The sequence below is a fragment of the Camponotus floridanus genome, unplaced genomic scaffold (genome assembly GCF_003227725.1).
Source record: "Camponotus floridanus strain SB8 unplaced genomic scaffold, Cflo_v7.5 scaffold4, whole genome shotgun sequence".
NCBI classification, from domain to species: domain Eukaryota; kingdom Metazoa; phylum Arthropoda; class Insecta; order Hymenoptera; family Formicidae; genus Camponotus; species Camponotus floridanus.
In genome coordinates this window covers 4,303,333-4,324,710 of record NW_020229547.1, presented here as the reverse complement: position 1 = coordinate 4,324,710, position 21,378 = coordinate 4,303,333, and the positions used below count along the sequence as shown (strand labels likewise).

At 31.9% G+C, this 21,378-nt stretch overlaps 1 protein-coding gene across 7 annotated transcripts in view; it reads left to right on the top strand.

Moving 5' to 3' along the window:
- Positions 1 to 21,378, top strand: part of LOC105259560 (teneurin-m) — a 708,083-nt gene that overhangs the window by 355,320 nt on the left and 331,385 nt on the right. The window lies entirely within an intron of this gene.

The following is a 21,378-nucleotide window of genomic DNA, read 5'->3' as shown; positions in this document are numbered from 1 at the left end:
TGATGTCCGTTATATATCACAGTTCGTGCACTACTAAATGCGAAATAAGGATTATATCGAGCTAGAGTGTACGAAGAATATAAAAGGTGTGAAGAAAAAAGAAGGAAAGGTCGCGGTAAGATGTATGATTATTTGTATGAATGTAAATATTGACTCTCGAAATCTGTCTAATCTTGCCTGTTTGTCTGACTTGTGTTCGTTTAACAATATTATTTTATGATAGGAGAAGGAATTTTCATAAAGGACATCAATATTTTGATGTGAATAATTAAAGTCGTTAAAAATTACATTAGATGTCCTTAAAACCTATGTAATATATCTTTGAAATTTATGTATAAATTTATATACTTTGTTACTGAATATGTTATTAAATTTTTAATTGGAATTTTTTCACAATCTGCATTCGAATTAAAATTAAAACAATAAGAATGTAAGCAGGTATCAAATTTTTAAGATTCGATATTATATTTTCAATTTAACAATTTTTCTTTAAGCATTTTTTTATTATTAATATGCAAAAATTGTTATTTTATTAGAATTTTTAATTAAAATATTTGTAAAAACTCAAATATTTAACTTTAAATTATTATTTAAATTTAAATATTTAACTTTTAATTATTATTCGGATTAAAAAATGTTTGCCCGATTACTTATATGTTCAGTTCTATATTTTTTGGTTTTAGAAATTATTGGTTATATTCAATTCATAAATAAACGACAAATTGTTGAATTGTATCTAGATAATTGTATCTAGATTATTGTATCTAAATAAAACATTAGCTTAGAAGGTGAATTAAAACGAATTTGATTTTAATACTTATAACTTTTGCTAAACATAAGTGCGATATTTTTCGAATAATATTTGTGAAGCAAATGTTATTAACGTCTGAATTTTATATGTTCGTTTATATACACATACGAAGCTAGAAAAGTCTTAACATCTGAATTTAAGCATATATCGTAATATACATATATCCTGTTTCTATATACAGTGTACATCTGAGATAAAGTGTCAAGTAAGAAGTCCTATATCATTTTCCAAATAACCACGTAAAATTTCAAAATATTAATTAAAGAAGGTCAGCCAATGAGTGCACGATCCGCTTGGTTAGAGTGCATGAGGAGATGTCAAAGTGTCGCATAACAAAAGACAAAAGACAAAAGTCGAAGTACGCCCGACCAAACTTTTCGTTGCAACTTGACATTCATCGCTATCACACCTAGAATCCTACATCTCACAGAATAGTCACTGATTAGGCGCTTATTGACCTTTTAATTATCTCTTTTAATTAATATCTCGAAATTTTACATGATTGTTTAGAAAATAATGTAGGATTATTTAGTTTAACGAAATCTACTCTTGTATATTTTTAGTAGGACATTTTGACACTGTCAGATACCCTGTATGTACAATACATGTATTATGTATCCCATATTTAATTATAATTAAACATTACAGATAAAAAAATTAATCTTGTACTTGTAATGAAAGATTTTATATTTCCATCTCTTTCTTTCTTATCAGTATCTAAAAAACTTAAATTAATTTATTAAAGATTCTGTATATAGGAGATTGTTTTATTCTATTTACTGATTAATAAAATGATTTCAGCATTGTTTAAATATTTAAAATTTGTTTATATTGGAGCAAGATTATTTCCTGTACTCTCCTTGTATTTCTCGTCTTCCTCTCTCTCTTCCCTCCCCTCTCTTTGCTACAAATCATACGTTATTAAATAAAAAAAACCATCCAACAACAAGTATAAAAGTTGAATTTCTTATATTGCTTTTAATACATATAATCATTGCATACGTTAATATATTATTTGAACAGGTAAAAATATAAGATATATCACATTAAAATATAAATATCCACATTTTAATCAATATAATACTCATATAAAAGTTGCTCCTACAAACACTATAATGACAGATTCCTGTTACATAATCTTTTTGAATATAGAATTAATTTTTTAAATAGCGGACATATAAAAACTTCATATACTTGAGACAATATCTAGTACATAAATAAAAAATTTATATTTGCATAAGCGCTTTATGTGCGAGTGTTGTTTTATAAAATTGTTTTATGTTATGTTAAAAACGCAAGATATAATTATATATCAAAACATTAAAATTCTTTCGTTAATCGGTAATTATGCAGATACGAAGCCACTTCCGATTTGAATAATTTTCACATATATTGTCAACACTATGAGTAATGTTATAATGATTTTAGTCTGCGCTCGTTGTTTATTAATAAATTATTAACCAAAAGAGTTTAATGAATAGAACACAATTATACGTCATAGAATGGTTATATGACGTGGTCCACACCAAATTTTAGTGAATTTTCTTACTTTTACATAATCGATAAACCGATTAGATGCTTTCTTTCAAGTAATGACTGCTATATATCCTATCAATGAAAATATAAATGAATTATAAATTACAATAAACATTTATGCTTCCTACAATTATTATTCTTTATTTTAAATACATTTAATACAATTTAAAAATATCACAAATGTATGTGTACACACACACGCGCGCGCGCGAGGAGTGCAAGGGGGGCTTTCGGGCCCCCCCTCCCACAATCATCCCGCTGTTAAGGACGCATTGCGAAGAGTTTACAATGGATATATGAGTCACAATGGATATATGCTGTAAGTTATAAAGCGAGGTCCACTTTGCCGACGGGATGATTGCGGGAGGAGGGCCAAAGGCCTCCCTTCGCATGTGTTTTTGTTTATATGTACACATACATTTGTAATAATTTTTAGTTGTATTAAATTGTATTAAATTCTATATAAATTTAAATTTTATTAAATGTATTTAAAATTACTAAAAAAAGAAGAAAAGAAAGAAAAGATAAAAGGCTACAAGGACCAGCGCAAAGGTTAAATATATGCGAAGAATTAAACGGTAGTTACAATTTAACAAACCGAAAGAAATGTTTATTTAACTTAAACAAGACAAACGCTGCGTTTCGATCCAATTCGGATCCTTTTCAATGTCAGAAAATAAAGTAATAAACAAAGTATTTAAAATTATTATTTTTTTATATAACAGCTAAAATAGTAGGTAAAAATGTATATAACCTTTTTCGTAGAGTTTTTCAGCGTTTTATTTTTTGCTTAAAATTTTTTTTCTCGAATCAATATTTTCGGAAATAAAAAGCATTAAAATTGTGAAATTCTTTTGTTAATAACTTTTAAATAAAAACAATAAGCGCCGGCTAAAATCTTATAACATTACATGTATGTATATTATAACATTACTCAGAGTGTTAACCTTGACAACATACGTGAAAATTATTGAAATCGGAAGTGGCTTCGTATATCTGCATAATTACCCGTTAATCCTACAATTAGACATTTAAATCAGGTTTAAACTGCTGTAAGATAAAGATCACGAAAGCTTATGATTTATCATGCTTCATGTAAATATTGATGCACAATTTTAATGTTGAAACTGTCTAACATTGTCGCAATCATTTTATGTTATAATACTTCTTATTATTATATACACTTGATTACAACTATATAATAATCTAGATTCACAATTTTAGATTCGCAAACAGGCAATATTATAAATTAAATATGGCACATTTATATAAAACAGTGTTATTTTATTTTTATGAATTTTTTATGTAACTTTTATATGTAATGCAACTGTTGCATACGTTAATATATGCAGAGTGTGAATTCAGTGCCAAAATTGATACAGCGGCTTTAGAATGTGAAAACAAGTCGAAAATGTTAATAAACATATATTCGAATTCGAACGGTTTTGAAGTTATTAGATAATACAGTTGCTTTCTTAAGACAATATAAATTGAGATAAATGTTGTTTAATGTTCTTCATTTTGTTTAAAGCATTACAAAAGATGCTCAAAAATTCTTTCGTCGATTTTGATACACTTTTAACACTGCTGCAGATATCATTCGTAAAAAAATAAATAAATAAATCTCTAAATATTTTCCAAAATGCTCGAAACAATTTATTAATTCGTGCTATAAAGTGTATTGAAATCGACAGAAAAATTTTTAAGCATCTTTTGTAAAGCTTTAAATAAAATCAAAAACATTAAACAACATTTATCTCAATTTATATTATCTGAAGAAAGCAACTTGTTTATCTAATAACTCCAAAACCGTTCGAAGATATGTTTATTAACATTTTCGATTTTTCATGTCCTAAACCTGCATCATTTTTTTTCAGGGACACCTAGTATCTATTAACATATGCAATTATTGCATTAACTTTCTCTTATATTGCTAATATTATTTTGATAGATATTTTTTTAAAACATGAATTTTCTAAAATCATATTTACTGTACTGCTGTAATATATTCCTGATAAAATGTACAATGATTATCAGTGGTTGATCCCTCGAATTCTTCCGTTAAGCAGAATTTTTTAAATTGCTATTATTATATCTGTATACTTAATGCAATATCGTCTTTTATAATTTATTTCGATATCTCTATTATATTTTCTATCGTTCAAAAAACTTAAGTTCTGAATTTTTATTTATTCACAATCAACTGTGTACCCACAGTTACATTTAATTACGGATTACTTGTAATAATCATTGTCATTATCACAAAATCTTTTTATTGATGTGTTTTGATTCTTACAAATCAAAATTATTATTGTTATTGTTAAATTATTATTATTATTAAACCTTATAATGTTAACTATGTGAGAATTCGAAAGCATGCAGATATCAACAATATAAAGAATAAACAAATCAGTTTTAATGGCAATATAGGTCAAGTGTCGATCTTATAACACAGTTATTGATTATATAAACAAATAAGTATGGAACAATTAACAATGAAAAGTTTGCGAACGTTCCGACTCTATTTTTGGGCCATTTCAGCGCAAATATGATGATGTGATGAAAAATGAAATTCTAATTTGTTTCATACTCTTATTTGTTTGTATAATAAACTGTGTTATAAGATCGATACATGACCCGTATTGTCATTAAAACTGATTTGTTTAATTTTATATTTCGAGTCTTATATTTTTAATAATAATAAAAATTGATTTTTTCCAAAAAAGAATTACGTTAAATTGTTTAAATGTATGCATTTTCAGAAACTGCTAATTTGAATTATCAAATCTGAATGTAGTATTTGCTATGAATCAAACTGATTTATAAATACTTATAAATATTAAATATACAACATATTTCAACATATTACATATCTAATTAGAATTATTAGAACATTTAGAATATTTATAATTGTGAGAAATATCAAACATTTTAAATTTTTGCGATTTGTAAACGAATATACATTTAAGAAGATTCAAAGAAGATAATTTAGGAATATCGATAAAATTTACAATCATTTCTTTTATTTTGTACATTTTATTTTGTACATTTTATCTTGTAGCTTTAATTGTTGAGAATATCTTAATATGATAAAGATCGAATAAATATTTTAATAAATTTAAAAATTACTTAAAATGTCTCCAAATTTTGACTTGTTAATTGACTTATTAAAATGTTGAAATATCTATGTATTGTGCGAAAATCTTTTATTATAACTATATAAACTTTATTGGTTAAATGCATTTTCATAATAATCGTAAAACCCATTATCATTCATTTTTAAGGTTTATTTTATCGAAAGTGAATGTTGAAAGTGGTAATATTTGATACAAAGTGACTTAAGTCACTTTGTATCAAATATTACCACTTTCAACATTCACTTTCATTATTCTGATAATATATATTTAACTTATACGTATAATTATAAATTTATTTCTTTTTTATAGAGACGAAATACTCCACAAATACTCCATTTCATGTTATCATTTTCCTTGAAATTTTTTCTACATCCAATTATACATTTAATAAATCTTCCTTGCGTTAACATCGTATCTGCTTTGCATCATAGATCATGTATTAATATATATATATATATATATATATATATATATATATATATATATGAAAAAAGGAATTTATTCAAACAAAAAAGTATTAAAGAATATGAAAGCTGATATGAAAAAAGAATAAATTATATATATATATTCAAACAAAAAAGTACTAAAGAATATGAAAGCTGATATGAAAAAAGAATAAATTATATAAAAATGTTTAATTTTCATGTATAAATGTAAATATTAATATATAATTATATATATTTAAAACATTTTTTAACTTTTACAGTTGCTACTTTTACAGTTTGATAATCCACAGCTCATAATCTCACCTATTAATAATTACAAAAGAATATACGTAATTATTACATAATTACAAATGTGTGTTAGAATAAATATTAGTAGAAACAGCTTTTCGATTCTTGCAGGATATTTTTGTGAATTAGAAAAAATTAATTCTGTTAAAACGTAAATCATCAATGAATATAAATTAATCGGATATTATAACAAACGTTTTTAAATGTATTGGAATAATTATAAATTAAATAGATGCAATATTATGCTTATGTAAAAACGCTATTTTATTTATAAAATTACATCCATTTTATATTCCTTTCAATTAATGCGTCAATAAATTGATTATGAAAACCTAATATCGGTTTAAATATTTGTCCACACAATACGTTTGAAAAATTATTTTTGTAAAATCAATAATAGATCATGTCATAAAATATGTAACGTTACTTTAATTCTTTGTCAATGTTTGATGTGAAGACGATTAAAAGAGGAAGTTACATTTCGTAAATTAATAGATATAATTGTAAATTTGTTTTACATTAATGCAGCTGCTAGTTTGCACTTTTCTGTCAATATTGTCTACTATTATCTCCACATCTTTTCTTTCATAATTTCTCTAGACTTCTCGAAGAAACGTAAGACGCTCGAGTTCAAGAATGATTATAGTTATCAATGATTATAAATCGTCCGGAACATATTTTCCTTGCACTTTTCACTCTTCCTAAAGTTATTATATTTATAATTATAATATTAATTATTATAAAATTACAACACTAGAAACAAAATGGAAAATATATTAATTGAATGTACATACGATTCACAATTGTGTTTCATTTTAGTGTTATTTTTGACTTTATAATAATAATAATAATAATCATAACAATAATAACTCTATAAACTCTGTATCAAGCACTTTTCTGTCGATTTTGTCTACTACTATCTCCACATCTTTTGTTTCATAATTCCTCTAAACTTGTCAAAGAAAGACTTCTCGTAAGACGCACGAGTTCAGGAATGATTATAGTTATTAATGATTATAAATCGTCCGGGACACTTCTCTTGCACTTTTCACTCTTCGTAAAGTTATTACATTACATATTGTTCTAATTTTATAATAATTAATATTATATTTATAATTATAATATTAATTATTATAAAATTAGAACACTAGAAATAAAATGGAAAATATATTAATTGTATGTATATATATATACAATTAACAATTGTGCTCCATTTTAGTGTTACTTTCGACTTTATAATAATAATAATAATAATAATAATAATAATAATGATAACAATAATAACTCTATAAACTCTGTAAGTGTATCAAGCAATTAAACTACGTAATTTATAATTTATACCGTTCTGAGCGTCTTACAGTCTAATTTTATGTCTGTTTCGCACACGTGTTACAACAAAAATTAATACAGCAATTACTCATCATAAACACATTACTTCTTTCATTTACTGTTTAAAATAACGTTTTGAAAACCTAATATCGGTTTAAATATTTTTCCTTACAATACGTTACAATACAAAAAATTATTTTTACAAAATTAATAATAGGACATGTCATACAATAAGTAATGTTACTTTAATTCTTTGTCGACGTTTGACAAGTGGAAACTGGATTAAAAGAAGAAGTTATATTTCGCAAAACAATCGATTTAATTATAAATTTGTGTTACATTAATGCAGATTAGTTTGCATTTTTCAGCCGATTTTGTCTGCTACTCCTTTTGTTTCGTAGTTTTCTCTAGACTTCTCACGGAATAATAAGATACTCGAGTTCATAAATGATTATAGTTGTAAATCGTACTGCACATATTTTCCTTGCACTTTTTATTGTTTCTAAAGTTATTATAATTACTATTATAATTATAATTGTTACAAGTATTATAAAATTAGAATAAAACGCATATTAATTGTATAAATACGATTAAAATTCATGTTTCATTTCAGTGTTACTTTTGACCTTATAACATAATAATAATAATCATAACATTAATAACTTTACAAACAATAGAGCAGAAACTCTATCTGATTTATAATTAATATCGTTCTAAACATCTGAACATCTTACGTTTCGTGAATAATCTAGATGTTGTGAAACAAAAGAAGTAGGAATAGCAATAACTAAAATCGGCCGAAAAGTGTTGACCGCAGACTTGCATTAATGTTACAACAAAAAATCAATATAAATCTAATATCTTATTATAAACGCAATTCTCTCACTTATTTTTTTCAAGTAACGTTTTACGAATCGATAAATTTATGAAAACAAAGCCAATAATGTACAGCGATATTATTAACGGACATAGTCTAACATCTCCTTCAAGATTTTTAAGTTTGTTTAAATTATATTAAGAATTGTTTCGGTGTTTTCATTAAAATAATCTGCAATCATATCGATAAGAGATTACATGATGATTCGGAACTAGAGGTCGAACTTGGCAGTTGGATTAATGTTGCTTATTGTAGTAATATCGATAATCATCTTTCCTCAGTCTGAATCATCCTAGAACTGGATTTTCTGCGTTTACATGGAGGTTTCTCTATCTGAGTGCTAACCGCAGGCATTAATGTTACAATAAATTGCATTAATGTTACAATAAAAAAATCAATATAAATTTAATATGTTATCATAGACGCAATTCTCTCGCTTATTTTTTCGGGCAACATTTTACGAGTCGTCAAATTTATGAAAGCAAAGTCAATAATGTAATCAAAACCAGAATTAGCGATACTATTAACTATCATCCTTTGATATCTCCTCCAAGATTTTTTTCATCTCTTTAATTAAGTCATAAATTATTTCTTCATTTACGTACATTAATTTGTCAAATTCTTCATTCATATTACATAGTGAGTTAAAAATTTCGTCATTATATTTTTCAATTAATTTTACATTGGATTTTTTGCGTTTATATAGAGGTTTTTCTATCTGAGTATCATTTTTGCGCTTTCTTGAGCTGACACTGAAAGTATCTTCGGGATCTGAAGATAATTGAGTACTAGGTGGTACAAGCATGTCTTTAATTGGTTGTACGTCCTCGTCAAAAACATTAGCAATTATGTTAAACTGGTGTTGAGTGTCTTGGATGATTTTAAAAATATCTCTGATATCAGAAGATAGTGGATTACTACTATATGATCTTTCGATTTCCGAAATGCTTTCTCTTTGTCTTGATCTATCGGTAGACATGACAGAGGACGAGTCTTGAGGATTAATGTCAACATCCTTACTTTTGGAAGTTAAAAGATGAACTCTGTAAAAATATAAAATAATAATTACTGGATTAATCATTTCTATAAAATATAGCTTCAATTATGTGCGCAATATTATAAAGCCTTGAAACTAATATTTTTTAAAGTAATACTGTTATTATCAAAACATTATCAAACAAATTTGAATTTTGATATTCTCAAAAATTCCACATCAAAATACAAAAATTCTTGCCCGATTATTTAACAAATTTTTATATTTATTCGCATTTTTTATTTACGCTTAATGTCATAAATTATTAACTATAACAGTATTAAATTAATAATCTTAAAATTTATACAATATTTTGATTAATAACTTAACAATAAGTTAGTCCCAAATAAATAAAATATTTGTCGTAAATATGTACCACAAATATCTGGCTTTAAAATTTTTTCTATAGTATACATTTTCCTTATTGTATGCAAAAAGAGTGTATAAATTCTTCAAAATAAATATATAAATTATTCAAAAGAAGTAAGTTAACAATACTCAATTTTTGTTCTGCTTCACTTACTCGTGTAGTATGTTATCCCAAGGAAATTTTAGAAGTTCTTCATCACCGCGATGTTTGTCGAGCAAATGCTTTACGAACATGATACCTTTGTTTTTGACTGGAATCTCATTACATTTTTTACATTTATATATCACTCCTAAATTCGAGACTTTACAATAATCGCCAGCATGCTCTAGTATCTCTGATTTAAGTGACGTCCACTTCTTTTCGTCAATTCCATGCCAATCTTTTAAATGTGATGTCATTTCAGGCGAAGCTTTTATGAATGCATGTTTTCTAATCTTCGTACCCTGAATAGGTATTACATCCTGACAAGATTCGCATATTACTTTTGGATTGAATATGTTACGAGTTGACTGTTCTGTTTTATAATATATATCCCAATTTATTGCTGAATAACCTCCAACTTTTTTCATTATTTTAATTACTTGATAAGCTGTCTTGTGACGTTCATCCAATGCGTCATATATATGATTATATAGAAGTTCGTCTATATGTATGGTAGGTCTCTCACATTGATCACAAAGACTACACTTTGCTTTACACATACCTTCTAACGTAAAACAATTCCAGTTCCACGCCATGATGTCCGTTATATACCACAGTTCGTGCTCTACTAAATGCGAAATAAGGATTATATCGAGCAAGAGTGTACAAAGAATATAAAAGGTGTGTAGAAAAAAGAAGGAAAGGTCGCGGTAAGATGTATGACTGTTTGGATGTAAATATTGACTGTCGAAATCTGTCTAATCTTGCCTGTTTGCCTGACTTGTGTTCGTTTAACAATATTATTTTATGATAGGTGAAGGAATTTTCAAAAACATCAATATTTTTATGTGAATAATTAAAGTCGTTAAAAATTACATTAGATATCCTTAAAACCTATATAATATCTATCTTTAAAATTTATGTATAAATTTATTACTTTGTTACTGAATATGTTATTAAATTTTTAACTGGAATTTTTTCACAATCTGCATTCAAATTAAAATTAAAACAATAAGAATGTAAACAAATATCACATTTTTGAGATTCGATATTATATTTTTAATTTAATAATAAATTCTCAATTTAACCATTTTTCATTAAGCATTTTTTATTATTAATATGCAAAAATTGTTATTTTATTAGAATTTTTAATTAAAATATTCGTAAAAACTCAAATATTTAACTTTAATTATTATTCGGATTAAAAAATTTTTGTCCGAAGACTTATATGTTCAATTCTATATTTTTTGATTTTAGAAATTATTGGTTATATTCAAATCATAAATAAATGACAAATTTTTGAATTATTGTATCTAGATAAAACATTAGTTTAAAAGATGAATTAAAACGAGTTTGATTTTAATACTTATAACTTTTGCTAAACATAAGTGCGATATTTTTCGAATAATATTTGTGAAGCAAATGTTATTAACGTCTGAATTTTATATGTTCGTTTATATAGACACACGAAGCTAGAAAAGTCTTAACATCTGAATTTAAGCATATATCGTAATATATACATATATCCTGTTTCTATATACAATGTACATCTGCGATAAAATGTCAAGTATAAGAAGTCCTATATCATTTTCCAAATAACCACGTAAAATTTCAAAATATTAATTAAAGGTCGGCCAATGAGTGCACGATCCGCTTGGTTAGAGTGCATGAGGTGCAGATGTCAAAGACAAATGTCGCATAGCAAAAGACAAAAGACAAAAGTCGAGGTACGCCCGAGCAAACTTTTCGTTGCAACTTGACACTCGTCGCTATCACACCTAGAATCTTACATCTCACAGAATAGTCGCTGATTAAGTTCTTATTAGCCTTTTAATTATCTCTTTTAATTAATATCTCGAAATTTTACATGATTGTTTAGAAAATAATGTAGGATTATTTAATTTAACGAAATCTACTCTTGTATATTTTCAATGGGACATTTTGGGACTGTCAGGTAGCCTGTATGTACATGTATTATACTCCCATATTTAATTATAATTAAACATTACAGATTGAAAAATTAATCTTGTATTTGTGATGAAAGATTTTACATTTCTATCTCTTTCCTTCTTATCGATATCTTAAAAATTTAAATGAATTTATTAAAGATTCTGTATATAGGAAATTGTCTTATACTATTTACTGATTAATAAGATAATATCGGCATTGTTTAAATATTTAAAATTTGTTTATATTAGAGCAAAATTATTTCCTGTACTCTTTCCGTATTTCTCGTCCTCCCCTCTTCCCCTCCCTATCTTCCCTCTCCTCTCTTTTTCTCTCTCGATTTTTCATGTATTAGGTGATAATCTAAAATAATCTCTGTATGTTCGCCGTATGTTTAATGTATAAATTCTATTATAAATATCACATCATGCTTTATGATTGTCTGATACGTAATGTGAAATATCCCTATATTTTCAACTGTGTTTTCTTCTTAGCATGATATTCGAATTGTGCTACAAATCATACTTATTAAATAATAGAAGTCATTCGACAACGAATATAAAAATTTAATTTCCTACATTACTTTTAGTACATATAATCATGCATTTAATCAATGTAATACATATAAAAAAAATTGCTCCTACAAACACTATAATAACAGATTCCTGTTACATAATCTTTGAATATATAATTAATTTTTTAAATAACGGGCATATAAAAACTTTATATATTTGAGGCAATATCTATTACATAAATAAAAAATTTATATTTGCATGAAAGCGCTTTGTGTATGAGTCTTTTTTCATAAAATTGTGAGTCTCGCTTCATAAAATTTATGTTATATTAAAAACGCAAGACATATAATTGCATATCAAAACATTAAAATTCTTCCGTTAATCATTTAAATCAGATAAAGACCGCGAAAGCTTATGATCTATCATACATTATGTAAATATTGATGCACAATTTTAATGTTGAAACTGTCAAACATTGTCACAATCATTTTATATTATAATACCTCTCATTATTATATACACTTGATTACAAGTATAATCTAGATTCACAATTTCAGATTCGCAAATAGGCAACATTATAAATTAAATATGACACTTTTATATAAAACAGTGTTATTTTATTTTTATGAATTTTTTATGTAACTTTTATATGTAATGCAGTCATTGCATACGTTAATATATACAGGGTGCCTCTGAATTCAGTATCAAAATTGCAGCGGCTTTAAGACATGAAAACAATCTATTTATTAATTTAATTAAATTCCTATATGTTTATTTAATTTATGTTTATCTTTGTTACATTTAATTTTTATTTACTTTTATTAAATTTATTATTACCCAATGTGGCTTTAATATATTTAATATATTTTGACTGTCGCGTTCATCAATTAAAATCATCTTTGTAGTATTCAATAATTAACGCTACGTGAATATACATTCAATAATTTTGCTGCTTAATAGTTTTTCTCGTGAAATAATAATCTTTACAATTGTGCGCGCGTTGATAATCGATAAAGTCGATAAACATTTAATGGCACTGGCAACGAATCGTTATCGAGCAACTTTCGGTATTAACAAGAAGGGATCGAAAATTAGAGTTCCAGTGTTCTCGGTATTAGCCGTAGTTAATGAAGAAGGGCAGCGGCGCAACGACAGGAAGTACTCTGATGAATGGAACCAATTTACCGAGTTGGCGTCTAGTCTATTTTACTTCTTCCTAAGCCACGGACCTATTGATCTCCCGTTTCTCTCTTATCGTTATCGTACTACATTGGCGCCCCGGCATTCTCTCAACGATCTAATTAACGTCGTGTACCCAACGTTCTTTATCACTTTTAGCGTGTGTTTGTCCCTTTATGTTAAAATAAATTTATAGATTGTCGCGCTTTCGTTTTCCAAGAACCAGAAAGTCGCTAAACAGGACGGAATGAAACGAGGAAGGAGAGCCAGCGAGTCAGCCGAAGGAAAAGCACGGGGACGGTTTTAAGGAGTCGCGGAGATAAGGATAAGCAGATGAAAGAAATGGCTTCTCGCTCATCCGCGTCTCGCTATAGTCCTGCGAGATGAGGAAATTTCCTCTCTCGAGAAAGAGCGACGCTTCTCTTTCCGCGTTCGCGACAAAGAGAACGTCGGACCACGAGACCGAGAGATATCGTATACCGAGTGACATCGGGAAGCCGACGCGACGACGAGAGAAAGGAGGCATCTGCGTGCGAAAAGCGTGGGCGAAGCTGGCGCTGATAACGCGGGACACGCGCCGGATTTCCGGTCTTATCCGACGATTGACCGGGCTGATAAGACCCGCTACTCCTTCCCCCACTGGGAGTTTGCGTTCGCGAGGCGATCGAAGCGCAGAAGAAGCGAAAGATGGAACGAGAAGAACGGAATGGCGTTAATTAATCTGCCGCAGAGCGCGTTTGTTTCGGTCCCGGGAACGTTGAATTATACAGCACGATCGATCGTGGTGCATCAATACACCAAGATAAATAAGTAATGTAATATGTATTTGGGATCTACAGCTGGTGGCCGTTTCTTAAGTGACGACTCGACTTGCAAATCGATGGAATTAATGAATTATTTCTGACGTACACATAATTGCACCGATAAATATAAATAGTTTTTATAAATCTAATCGTATACCATTCGGGAAGAATATTATATCTAGAAATTGTTTTCTAAATAATAGAAATAAATATATTTTCGAAAGGCGTACAGTATTAGACTTTTTCAGAGGCAGTCTTGGACGTTTCTCGTCACGAGAAAAGAGAGAGAGAGAGAGAGAGAGAGAGAGCGACACACGCGAAAATACACAAATGTAATCCGTCTATCAACACCGCAGCTGCCTCCAATCTCGTCAACGTGATGGCAGGCCCGACGGAACTCATTCTAACAGCAAAACCGCGTCGCTTAATCGCATTTCGCAATTTTCTCCGTCCTGTTGCGACTCGCGTCGGCGAAAATTTTACGCGCCGATCTCAAAGCGTTCATTTCAACGAAAATATGACCTAATTAGTCGCGCAGCAATTATGCGCGTATTTATGTAACGCGTACTCTCCCTTAATATTGTTTTATCAGAACTACGTATCTACCGTTGCGGCCTGTCAATTACATTAAAAATGTGGCGCCTCGGTAACACGTCATATATCGCGGCACTTTTTTCCGCAAGCATTACGCCAACGTTATCAGATGTATCTGCATTTGTTTAAGGCATTCGAAAAGGGCACGTTTTGTCTACGTAGGATGACCGGAATCTACCGTCATCGTGTCGGACAGCCGCTCCGACGGACGCAATTAAAGGCAGTAATTTACAGGGAAGAAAGAAGGAGGGAGGGAGGACGAGGGAGAAAGCCCCGGGTAGCGCACGGTTTGTTCGCGGAGTGTGCCCAGACCGTATCCATCACGGCGGCTATCCACGTGCAGAAAGGGTTTGTTAGGGGCGAGATAAGAAAACGCGTACATGGGCTTCGCGGGGTGACCGGAGGTGGTATGCAAATGCGGGGGTCACCCGGTATATATTCCGCCGGCCGACGTGCACCCCCGCGCGCGCACGCACACCGGTCGAGACGGAGGAGGAAGGGAAGAGAGAGGAGTACCCTCCGCGGAGTCTTTGTTATTGTAATGCCCCGCGAAGATATCGCATTCCACGCTCGCTTTCAAGTAAAATCAACCTACGGACGTCCCACGCGGAACGAGTGTCTGGGACTTTACCGTAAAGCGTGCGTTCCTCTCACCTGCTCGCGTTCACCTGCGCGTTAACATTCGTCGAAATCGATCGACGCCGGGGGTCCTCTCGATCGCTGGCATCATCGGTACTCGAGAATCGAATCGAACGGAGGGGGGAAACCCTTGGATGCATGGAAGACTGACCCGTTTGAGAGTTCGAAGGGATCGCTTACAATTCGGACTGAAAATGGCGATGGAGTCTGAATGTCACGGAGATGTGTGCTTGACCAGGAGAATTCAGATGCGCATACGCAATCGGAGCGAATTGTCGTCGGACTCGAAGGGAAGATACTTAAGATAGAAATGGGCCAGTCGTTCACATTAACTGGAAATATCGTAGACTGACGACAGTTTTCATTTTGAAAAGGAAATAAAACTAGTTCAGAGAGCATTAAAAATGTCAGTGTATCATTAAAAGATATATGTATGTCAGATCTCGAGCTTTCCGAGAGTATCGATCTTAGAACACGAAAATATGACTTTACGGTAAATGTAGTCCATCGATTTTATGTCAAAAACCATTTATTCGATGTAGCCTCACGTAGCTGTCTCTCTTCGAGGGCAAATTTGTCCACTGCACTTTTCGTTGAGTGGAAAACTATGTCCGTAATCGCTATATCTTGCATCACCGAAGAATGATTGCTGCTGGTTAGAACAAGAATATTTCCGAGAAAATTTTTCCGGACATTTCTCGATAGTATTTTTTTTCAGTAATATTTTATACATGATTAAATTTTTAAAAAATATTCACTTTTATCATTTACAATTGTACGTCAAATATAATTTATCAATATTATCGATTTGCAAATCGGGTTTTCCCTTAAGAAATAAACACAAGTATTTAAATCCCAAAATGTTACTTATATTCTCCCTTTTACTTCTTTCTTTCTTTCATTCTCTTTCTCCATTTTTTTTTTCCTTTTGATAACATTGCTAATGTAGTGCAGCTCCCCCTTTCGCTGTTTCCCTTCCCCTCCATTTTAACGTGAACAACGCATAGACAGCATCGAGAAAGTTTCGCGAACTGCGTGCTGCCGACTGTTTGAAAGTTAAACGAACGACTCCAATTATGCAGCCGGTGCTGCAACGAGCCGCGCTCTTCCAGCGGGAGCTGTTTATTTTACAAATTTATTATTGGCGTTACAACGAATTACTGAATTCCCTCCCTCGCTCCCACGCTATTTCTCGTCCTTCCCGCCATCTCCCCGCACCCTCCGCAATATGCGCCATTTTATTTCTTTCCCTGCTTTCTAAATGATGCTTCTTCGTTCTCCATTCTCCATTCCATCCGTGCTCCAAATCACAAGAAATTTGAGATAGGAATGAAACACAGATTCTTCCGACACGGAAGAATCATATACAAATTTCTTTTTTACCCATTCCGTCAATTTTTGACATATCATCGAGTACTTTGAAAGAAACAAAAGACGCGTATTAAAGTTCAGCGCATCTCTTTGCTCTATTGACTCCTCGATTATTTGTGATTATTTCAATCAAATTGATACGCGAATCAATCGATTGGACGGTTAATTCGATTACCTTCTGATTTCCGACGTGGAAGGAACAAGCGGGACACGTTGTATAACCGACATAATTGCGCAAACTTGGATGGAAACGATATTTTGACGAAAGCACAAAAGCCGGGCGCGTTTTTGTATGTCGCTATTTTATTTCTTTCCCTACTTTCTAAACGATGCTTCTTCGTTCTCCATTCTTGTTCCATCAGTGCTCCAAACCACAAGAAATTTGAGATAAAAACACAAATTCTCCTGACACAGAAGAGAGAGAAGAATCGTAAAAAAATTTCTACTTTATCCATTTCGTCAATTTTTGACATGTCATCGAGCACTGTGAAAGAAACAAAAGACGCGTATTAAAATTCAGCGTATCTCTTTGCTCTATTGACTCCTCGATTATTTGCGATTATTTCAACCAAATTGATACGCGAACGTATCAATCGATTGGACGATTCAATCGATGGCTAATTCGATTACCTTCTGATTTCCGACGTGGAAGGAACAAGCGAGACACGTTGTATAACCGACATAATTGCGCAAACTTGGACAGAAACGATATTTTGACGAAAGCACAAAAGCCGGGCGCGTTTTTGTATGTCGAAAATCCGACGCGGAGAAAAGAGGCAATCGGGAGAATCACTCACCGCCGCCGGGCTGGCCGGCCGTTGATGCTGGAGCGCGCGTCAATTTTCTGCTCGCCCGACTGCCATAACTCGCCGTAAAAAATTGGCACGTGAAAAAAAAGAAAGGGGCGGACGCGCGCGCTGTCACGAGTTAATGAGAAGCTACCGATCGTCGCGTTGCCTGGTGTGCCGAGGCCATGAATAATTAAACGCTCGTCCCGGCTATCGGGGCGTAATCCTTAAGCGTAGGCTTGACCGTAAAAAGAATTATTAAAGCGCGCGTTCTCTCTTGTTAGGATCGCGGAGCGGCCTGTATTAAGCGCGCACTGTCCAGAGTAAACGCGGACCCGCGATCACCTATGTATATACCTGCGTCGCGCAAATTTTTCCATCTATCGATGCTGGTACGCGCGCGTCACGGCGGATTGTTGTTTTGATAAAGTAATTCGATTTCGGGCGATAATTAAATTCTCAACGACGCGACGACGTTTGCAGGTTGCTCCGCATGTTGCAGTTGCATGCTGCGGAAATAATGGAGACACAATTGCAAATCGTAAATTTTGGAAGAGGATTAAATTATTTTTTAGAAAGCCATTTATTAGGACTCGGCGAAATCAATTTGTAATATGTAATTGGCAAAGAAGTGATTGTCTCGTGAAAAAAATAAGTCGAAAATGTAGATTGAAATTTTTTTCGTGAAAGATGAATATTTGAGCTTTTTAAAATTTAAATGAGCCATCACGATTTCGTATTACTTATTATAAAATTCGATATCGACTGTCAAAATATTACTGAAAAAATTGAAACAATTTTCCTTCCTTTTTTCCAATAATTTTAAACATTTTGTATTGTTTTTGAGTGCTTTTTATATTTATTTATTTATTAAGCTACTATATGAAACGAATTTGACGACATATAAGATTGTTATAAATTATACGAGCTTGAAAATCATAAATAAATATGTTGTATCAATTTTCTAATTTTGGAAATCAAAATCTCTTTTCGCCAAACGTATTTTCGCACAAAAAGAAATTATTTCACATTTATTTCTGTAGGAGGAATCTTTCCTTTCTCAGTTGCATCACGATTTTCGACGCAATTCTTAATATAATATTCTTCTGCAATTATTAATATAATAATAAATTTTTTTATTGCATTAATTCAATAAAATGGTAGTGTAATTTTCAATAAAATGGTATATTTGTTATTCGTAGGGATGTGTAAGGGCCAAATCGCATCGGACGAAAATGTGGAAGCGGTAGTTTGCAGCATCGGCAGTCGTCAAATTATTGGCAAGCGATTAAAGCAGTGTAAAGTCTGCGCGTACTTGTACCACGAATAATTTAAGCGTGTGATTGCCGGGCGGGCAAATAATACCCGTACGATAAACAACGGGCCCGCCAACGCAAGTTAATCGCTCCATTGTCCGATTGTGTTGACGTGCGTGAGCGAATTCTGTCGCTCTCTCGTGGTAACGCGCCGCGCGCTCTAACACGGACAAAACGACTTGGTTATATCATTGCTTTTCCATGAACAAAACGCCGACGTGTAATCGCGCGCGCGTTTCTGCTCGCGTTTTCGTGCATTAAACCGCGAATAAATATGTCCCATAGGATGAACTCGCATACATCGTCGCCATCGTACGCCGCTTGATGATGTCGAGCGTAGTTCCAGCAGCAGCGTGAATTGTCAGACAGTCAGTACAACTTCCGGTCACACACATACGCGGTATAATGTAATGATATTTCAATATTAACATTCAAGAAATAGCTTCCTAGAAAATGATTCCATTTATCGTTGCATAATTCAATAAAATGTGAAACGTGACGCACAAAAATGACGGTTAAATATAATTCCGCTCTGTATCAAATAATCCTGGCTATAAATGTGAATAAAATTTTACATATAAATATAGAAATATTATTCCTATTATGCCATTCTATTCTTTATTATTAAATAGTATTCCGGATTACGTATTATATATCGATGTCATCTCTTATATTCTGTGTATAATATTTCAAATATTATTTCGTATATTAGAGTCAGTGGTAATATTGGCGAATATACGTTGAACTCAATTGATGACTGGGCAACATTTTGGCACTTTGATACTCCGAAATAATCTAATTTTCCTGGGCTCCCCGTCTACAAAGCGCGCGCCAGCTGTCGAATCATTATCGTATATCCGCCCAGCTTTATCGTAACCTTCTGATCTAAATTGCACGATACTCATTGCGCATCGGGCAGCTGTTATCGACGAGAGGATCGATCTCCCGGATCGGTCGCTGCGCGCCAAGTTTCAATCGTCCGGATTCGGTCGCGTAATCCGATAAGGAAAGCCGATGGAAGTTAGTGCTTTTCGGGAAAATCTCATCTGACGGGCCGACGCGCGATCTCATTCTAGGACAGGATTATCACGCCCTACCGCACTAACCGATGGGGATCCGTAGGTCTTGCTGCAACATGGGGGGGTAAATAAGAGGGGTTCCGTCGCCTTCGCGGCATACTGTAGGTATGACACGATACGAGGAAGCTATTGCGAGAAGCGAAAAGTCAATCAACCGCTCCCACCGTTGTTTGTACGCGGCTCAACACTAATTCCTGTTTGTACGTCTGATTAAACGCCCGCACGGGGGATTTTTCCGCTTATAATCGGCAACGTGGAAGCACAAATTCGACGTTAAAAAAATTCTCCGAACGAAATTCAGCGAACAAATTTATCTTATGAAACTGCAAGAGAGGAAAAAGTGTAAGCTAAATAGCCAAGTACATCGACAATCGTCAACAATCATCGTTGCACAAAGAAAGATGACGTAAAAGAGCGCAAAAGTAGCGTTATTTCTTCGAAATGTGTGCGCCGTTGTACCAATAATACTTTCACCAGGATATAAACCCTCCGGGCGGGAGAAAGTGCCAGGGCTCGCAGGACGAAAAGGAGGACTACTACCAACCCCGGTTAGCCGGGATACATATCTACTCCTGGGGAGCCGTTAGCTTGAAGATGGCTCCCACGGGAAACCAACTCTCAGACTCATCGTGGCAAGTAACGACCGCATTCCCTCTCTTATTCCACTCGATTCGGGTCGGTTCGTCTATCCTCGCGCAGGGTTTCTTCGACCTTTAACAGCTCGCTTCAGTTTCGCGCATTCTTCTTCGAACATATTCGCCGTCTCCCCGAGGAAAAAGTTTTCGGCCGTGGAAGCATCAGACGAGAATTTACATCGCTTGAGAATTTCCACTGAATTAAATTGATAAGAGAATATACGAATATATATGTGAATTGCCTCGATTCTTTATAAGAAAAAAGTCCATAATGAACGAAAGAAATCAGCTTTGAGTTTAAATTATTTATCCTTGTATTTATTTAAATTTTACGCTACTAAAAAATTCAATAAAAAATGGCTAAAAAGCAATATTAAAAATAATATATATGTCTCGTTTCGTTTGAAGAAACTAAATACGATACAATACGTATAAATTTATCTAAAACGTTGCGCAATTAATCTTATAATTATCAATGTGACAGAGAATTGTTTTAATTAGTACTTCTTACTGTTTAATGGGAAAAGTTTGCGATAAAATTCAT